Raw genomic sequence first — 7,631 nt, forward strand, 5'->3', positions numbered from 1 at the left:
AGTCTGGAACCCGCATTACATATCTGATATTAATACAATTGAGAAAGTCCAGAAATATTTCACAAGAAGAGTTCTCCACTCCTCTACTTGTTGCAGAATACCTTATGCCACCAGACTTGAAATTCTAGACCTAGACAACCTAGAACTATGATGCCTTCAGTCCGATCTAAGTATAGTATATAAAATCATACATTGCAATGACTTACCTGTCAATGAATACTTCAGCTTCAACCATAACAATACAAGAGCACACAATAGATACAAACTCAAGGTAAACCACACCAAACTTGATTGCAGGAAATACAGCTTCTGCAACAGAGTGGTCAATGTCTGGAATACTCTACCTGACTCTGTGGTTTCTTCCCCAAACCCTAAAAACTTTAACCTTAGACTGTCTACTATTGACCTCACCCCTTTCCTAAGAGGTCTGTAGAGGGCATGCATATGTGCACCAAAACATGCCTACCGTCCCTGTCCTATTGTTTCTTTTTTTCTTATTCGTATCCATTTCATGTATTTATAACCATGTTTATACTTATACCTGTTATCTAATAATTGTTTGACTAACTAACTAACTAACTAACTAAATAAATAAATGAATAAATACATGTTTCCAGACATACCTGGGATTCAACTTGGAATCTTTGACAGCTAAGTGTACACCATACTCGGCTGCAGAGCTATAATCTCTCACCTTTCCTCAGTTTCTATTCCTAATCTGTATGACAGGAAGAGCAAGAGCTCTTTCTTAGAATAGTTGTATATTTGAGCAATCCAAAAGCATATTTTCCATTAAGATAGATAGATCAGTGATGAAAGGAAAATATTGATGTCAGTTTATAGAGAATAATTCATCATTTTACAAAAGCTCCTTTCATTTTGGCTTGAACATATAAATAAAACTATAAATCTCAAATGATGCATTAATTTATGGGGTATATTTATGGAGTATAAATCTCATGGTTTTCTGAATCAGGCTTTTTCCAGACTCACAGCAAAATCTTTTAAACAAAAAAACCAGACTAGATTAGCAACCGTGTATTCCAATCACATCGATCTTTTAGCCTTAATTATGGGATGTAAATACCTGTACTGTTTTTATAATTATGAATTTTGAAATAAGGCTGAAATTGTAGAAAGAAAAATCATGAACCCAACAACAATGTGATCGGGAGTAGCAGAAAAGAAAAATTTTCTAATAATTTTTGTTTGACTCCTGTGTTACTGCTTTATTAATATGGTCTAAAAATGTGAATTTAGATTATGCTGAGAATTCTATTTCTACCATCCTGTGTAATGCTGTTTATAAAAGTTGGTTCATGAATGAAAAATATAGACCAGAAAGAGGAAAACTTTGGGGATAACTATTATAGGCCTTATCTTTTTCCTACATGTGATGATCTGTCCCTTCTCCTTAAATACCTGTTTTTATTATCCCCTCTTACATTTCATCTCCAGTGAGGAAGAATTAGTCACTGTTCAAATTCCTGTAGTTGTCTTATTTATAAAATGAAAAATCCAGGCATCTTGCTGGTGAACCTTGTCGGGGAGGACATAAACAGCCTTTTTAATTTGCTGCCTCAGGCTGATGAAACCTCCTTCATGAAGAAAGAAGGAGTGAACATATGGTGTTTCCATGGAGAGACATTTTCATCACACCCGTTAACGTCCCAGCCTGCTTGACTCTCACAGTGAACTCCCTCATTCTCAGTTCCTATTTATGACCTGGTTTGAGCAATTTTTCTATGTGTCTATGCACAAGGCATGATTTATTTTTAATCCGTTTTATTAGGATGCCTTCTTTTACCAACACAGGAGATCCAAAACATTAGCATCAGACAAAAGTAGACTAAATGTAGTATGTAAGGTCACCAAGCCTAATTTAATACCTTATTACAGGCATTTTGCTTTTCCTTAAGAGACCTGCTTATATTTTTCTGAAAAGCCAGGAAAATATCTCTCATGTCCTCCAGCACTCTTTTGGAAGGACTAGTTGCAGGAAAAGTTGACCTTTTAAATTACTTTGATTTTTTTTTCTATCTCCTTTTCATTCTTCTCTCCCAAGGAGGAATGCTGCTTTATCATTGGAGGGGACGTTCTTGGAGGAATGAATGAAGAACACTGTGGATGTACAAGGTGCAAAAGATATCCCAGTTGCCCAATATAGTGGTCTGCTTCCTTTAGCTGGGAAGCTGGGATGACCAGCTACATGAGAGATGATAGAGGCAAACGATCATTCAGTGACAATGGCAAAGGCATTAATTTGTACTGTGTGGCAGAAGGCAATGGTAAATCACTTATGTGTTTTACCAAGAAAACCACATGGATAAACAAAATAGATGATTTAGTGCCAGATAATGGATTATGTTGGATGCCATTCAAACCTCTACAGAGGAAGAGCTGATGTGCTAATGGTGTTTATGATGCACCTAGATGTCAAAGTTGATTTCATTGTGGGCCGCATCAGGATTGTGTTTGAACTCGGGGGGCTGGGGGGGGGCATGGCCAGGGTGAGTGTGGCCATCAGACATCAACGCTCCATTTTTGACTGCGATGGCTTCCTGCAACCCTCTGCCAGTGAAAATGGAATTCGTGGAGGCCATGTGCAGCCCTCTTGAATTCCATTTTTGCTGGCAGAGGCATCGCAGGTTAATCCTTTGCTGTTTCCAAGGCAGGCCTGCAGGCGAGATCTAAGTACCCTGTGGGCCAGATCCGGCCCGCAGGCCTTGAATTTGACACCCCTGAGATAGCCTTTCAGACATCCAATTGTTGATGTGGCCATGCAGCAAAAGAAAATCTGAAGCTATAAAAGCAGGATTACAGTTGGTACATGGAATGTAAGAAGCATGAACATGTGTAAGTTTAACACCGTGAAGGATAAAATGAATTAACCACAAATTGGCATTTTAGGCATTGAATTGGATTGAAACGGAGTACAAATAGTCACTTATGTCAGAAAGCCATACTGTTTTTATTCAGGGCATAAAAAACAAGGAATGGCATTCTTTTCATAGTTGGATAATACCGATTTGGTTCATGAACAGCCCTTAAGTATGATGGTTATCCAAACCTACATACTGATACAGAAGAAGAGGAAGCTAATGAATATTATGATGAGGTTCAATCTGAAATCAGCAGAACATGCAAGCAATACATGCTGCCTGTGGTTGGAATGCCAAAATTGAAAATAGTAAGGAGGAAAATGTAGGTGGATTGAATGGCCTAGGAAACTGGAATGAAGCGAGAGAATAATATATCAATTTCTGCCAATCCAATTATTTCTTCATTCCTAACACATGTTTCTAATGAAATTTATTCTTACATATTTGGGTATCACCAAACAAAGCATCCAGAAATCAATTGACTATATGATTGGCAAAAGGAGGTGGAAGATCTCAGTTATAATTGTAAAGATGTGAATGGGGGCTGACTATAGAATAGAGAGTAGTCCATGTACAAATTGTGTGTAAAAGAACAAAACTGACCGGTTTCCCTGACCAATATTCTACTACTTTCAACATCAGGAATCACTGTGAATTCTAATGATAGGGATCCAGATAGGGACCTGTGAAATGAACTTAAGTAAGTTGTTAAGAATGAAGAAAGAAGAAAGCAAACTAAGTGCCAAAACTGACAGCTGGAAATTGCTGAGAAGAGGGAAGAGAAGGAAAGCCAAGCCAGAGTCAAGAAAGAAAAAGAACCCAGGAAGGTACATAATGATTTCTGAGAGTTAGCAGAAATTGGATAAATAAGGCTGCTTGGGAACCTATAAAATTGCTTACAAAACCTAACTTTCCTCAAGCAGGGAATAGAAAACCATGCACAGTAGCCTACAGATTGGAAGAGGTCAGTCTTCATACAATACCAAAGGTAGCACGACTTACAAATTACATTAGGAATTTGGGTTTCTTGCCTCTTGCTTAGTAGTATTTGGACAAAAAGTTAAGGAAATTGTTGCACAAAGAATCCTTGGCACAGAACTCAAAAAATTTCAGCTACTTTCATTAAGGCTGGTGTGTTGAAATGAATGAGTCACTTGTAACTGTAATATTTAAACTGAAAGGTATTCACTTATTCAAATTTTCAAGTATCTTTGGAAGATGTTTACCCATGTGAAATTTGAGTAGAAATTTTAACTGTAAAACATGGAAAATTTAATCAAGGCCGTTATCAGGAACTTGCATTTAGCTGTGGTGCACCAGATACCGCAGATACAGGACATATATTATTTTAGTGCCAGTTCTATATCACAGAAAGGGATCGTTATTTTGAACCATATATAAGATGAACAACTCTCTGGGACCCCATGCCTCAGAATGACATTTTGTGTGGCCAGAACTCAAATATCTCAAGCCATCTTTTTGAATAAAACAATGTAATTGAGAGTTGCATATGTGCAGATAGTCCTCAGTTAATAATTATTTGTTCAGTGATTGTTCAAAGTTATGATGGTGCTGAACAAGAAGACTTATAAATGGTCCCTGAAGATGTGACTGTTGCAGTGCTCCTTTGGTCATATGACCACAATTTGCGTGCTTGGCAACTGGCTTACAATTACGATACTTGCAGCACCCTGTAGTCATGTGATTGACATTTTCAAACTTTCCCTGTTGGCTTTCGACGAGCAATGTTTATTTGGAAGCCAGCAAGAGTTTGCATATGACAATCATGTGACTTCACACTTAACGACCACACAGGATTTGCTTAACAATTACAACTGAAATGAAAGTGCCATCATAAGTTGGTGCAGTCATGTGATGTCACACTTTAAGACCATGTTGTTTAGCAACAGAGTTCCTATTCTCAATTTCTATCATTGACTGAGAACTATCCATAGATTTAATTATGCTAATTGTAAAAGTAATAAGGATATATGAGCTTAAATTTTGTTTTTGCTGTATTGTTATAAATGTTTTTATTCAATCTTTCGTATTTTGATATGGCTTTATGGTTAATCCATAAAGTTGCTCTTGTTCTTCTAATAGCTAAACTTCTTTGATCACTGAAAATACAAATGATATGCAAACTCTTGCAATGAAAATTAAATTACTCTGTGAAACAATGGGGCCCCAATTAAATACAAAGGGGATCAAACAATGACAACATGTACATTAATCAGCCTTAGAACTGACAATGAAGACACTGAAGAGATGGATAGCTTCTGCCTTTTAGGATCAACTGTGAACAGTAAAGGAACCAATAGTCCTGGAAGGTCTTGGAAAACATATTCAGATGCCAAGAGGTATACCTATAGAGAACAAAACTGTGCAGGCAGTGGTTATCCCTGTGACACTGACACTTTCATGGATAAAAATTGGTCTTTAAAGACATAGCATAGAAAATTATTGATGTCTCAGAGTTCTACTGGTTAGTGTGTACTTAATATCCAGTTTGAAAAATACATAGCTCAGGGAATATTTTCACATAATAAAGGCTCTTGCCTACTTTTCTCAACACTCTTATTTTTCTATTATTTGTAGTAATCAGATGGCTTCTAAGTGATACAAGGTACTGAGATGTTATGAATTCTGAATGGAAAGAACTTCAGTGGCTGCCAATTGCTTGTTAGGGAGGATTCAACATGTTCTTGGTCTTTAAAATCCCAAATGGCTTCCCTGAGGGTTTGCCACTCCTCAAATTATAGATTAACAGAGTTAGAAGCAGAGGTGGTATTCAGCAGGTTCTGACCAGTTCTGGAGAACCGGTAGCAGAAATTTTGAGCAGTTTGGAGAACCGGCAAATACCACCTCTGACTGGAGATTTTACAGTATCCTTCCCCTGCCATGCCCATCAAGCCATGCCCACAGAACTGGTAGTAAATTTTTTTTTAATCCCACCACTGGTTGGAAGGGACCTTGTAGGTCATCTAGTTCAACCCCCCCGCCCAAGCAGCTCCTACTATGATTCTACCCTGTATCTTAGATCAGTAAGAGAGGCCTTTCTGAAATTCTTCCCAGGGCCAGAGGCTTATCTACCTGGTGTGTGGAAAGAGATGCATTTCACCATTAATCTCCCAGAATTCAGGAAAATGGCAAAACCAAGCTTTCAGTTGTTAATTAGACTGAATTTTAAGGACATTGATTTTAGTTTTGTCTCTCATTTTAACTGTATTGCTTTTTATCTTTACAATTAATTATTTTTATTCTTGATTATTTAAATATGCTTTTAGCTTTGTATGGCTAGAATAGCAAGATATAAAGCTAATAAACAAATAAATAGCTTAACCTCCATTATAGAAATAGACAAGATGTACAGTTAGTGTACTAGTGACAACTAGCTCTACATGTTTGATTTCTCTGTATGATGCCTATCTCAGTCCCAAAGAATCAACTGATAACAGATAATCAGAGTTGGAAGGGACCTTATAGGTCATTTAGTCCAACCCTCTGCCCAAGTGGGAGACCCTACACCATTTCTGACAAATGGCAGTCCAATCTCTTCTTGAAAGTCTCAAGTGATGGTGCTCCCACAACTTCCGAGGGCAAGCTGTTCCATTGGTTGATTGTTCTCACTGTCAGAAAGTTTCTCCTTATTTCCAGGTTAAATCCTTGTTCAGTTTGCATCCATTATTCCTTGTCTGGCCTACAGGCGCTTTAGAAAATAGCTTGACCCCTTCCTCTCTGTGGCAGCCCCTCAAATATTGGAAGACTGCTATCATGTCTCCCCTGGTCCTTCTCTTCACTAGAGTAGCCGAGCCCAGTTCCTGTAACCGTTCTTCATATGTTTTAGTCTCCAGTCCCCTAATCATCCTGGTTGCTCTTCTCCGTACTTTTCTTAATGTGGAAGATAGCAGATCAAATAAAGGGTAGTGACTTATCTGGGAAAGAACTTTTTTTTTTCTTCTCACAGCATTTGAAAGACTGCATATGCATTATGCAGCCAAGTGAATCTAATAGGGATTAACACTGTTGGAGAACAAAGAGAGGGAAAATAGCTAGAACAATTGTATGATTTCTCAAACATTTTATGAAAAAGAAATCACATGGCAATCTAACTTAATCTTGACTGTTAAGAGTACAATTGAACACACGTTTTTTTAGCTTAAATCTAATTTTCTCTTTCCAAATGAATATACCGAGGTTGCAGACTGAAAGGTCTAAGATATTTTATTCTGGCAATAATTTGGATACTGATGAATACTATTGGTCAAGTGCCAATGGGGTTAGAGCCAAAATGGAATTGTTAAGGGAGACATTTGTATACTTGGTAGTGGGAGTACCATGAGATTTATTGAGAGAGGGAGGAAGGGGGGAAAAAAGGAAACTTTTAGGATTTTCTCCTATTTGGTGAGTAAAACTTGGTCTTATTACAATAAGACCTTTTTCTCTTTTGTCTTTACGGAGACATCAAAATTTTGATGTAGTTAATGGAATCCAGGATCAGCTATGTCCTGGACCACTCACTTGCTTATGCTTAAGAGTGGAGAGTACCTTGCCTCACTTCCATATGTTCCTGGTCTCATGTTCTTGTCCCTCTTTGTTTCTACTATTCGTGACTCTTGATTCGAGGCTCAGAGCCTTCTGACTGTAGCTCAAACCTCCAGAGAATATCCAAAACATTTTCCTAAACTCTAATTTTAATGTGACAGAAGGGGAAAGTTCTTAAATACTTCATAAGTAATCATATTAACT

Source organism: Notechis scutatus, chromosome 1 (assembly GCF_049901735.1).
Source record: "Notechis scutatus isolate UNSWTSFEM ecotype Mainland chromosome 1, rNotScu1.2, whole genome shotgun sequence".
Lineage (NCBI taxonomy): Eukaryota > Metazoa > Chordata > Lepidosauria > Squamata > Elapidae > Notechis > Notechis scutatus.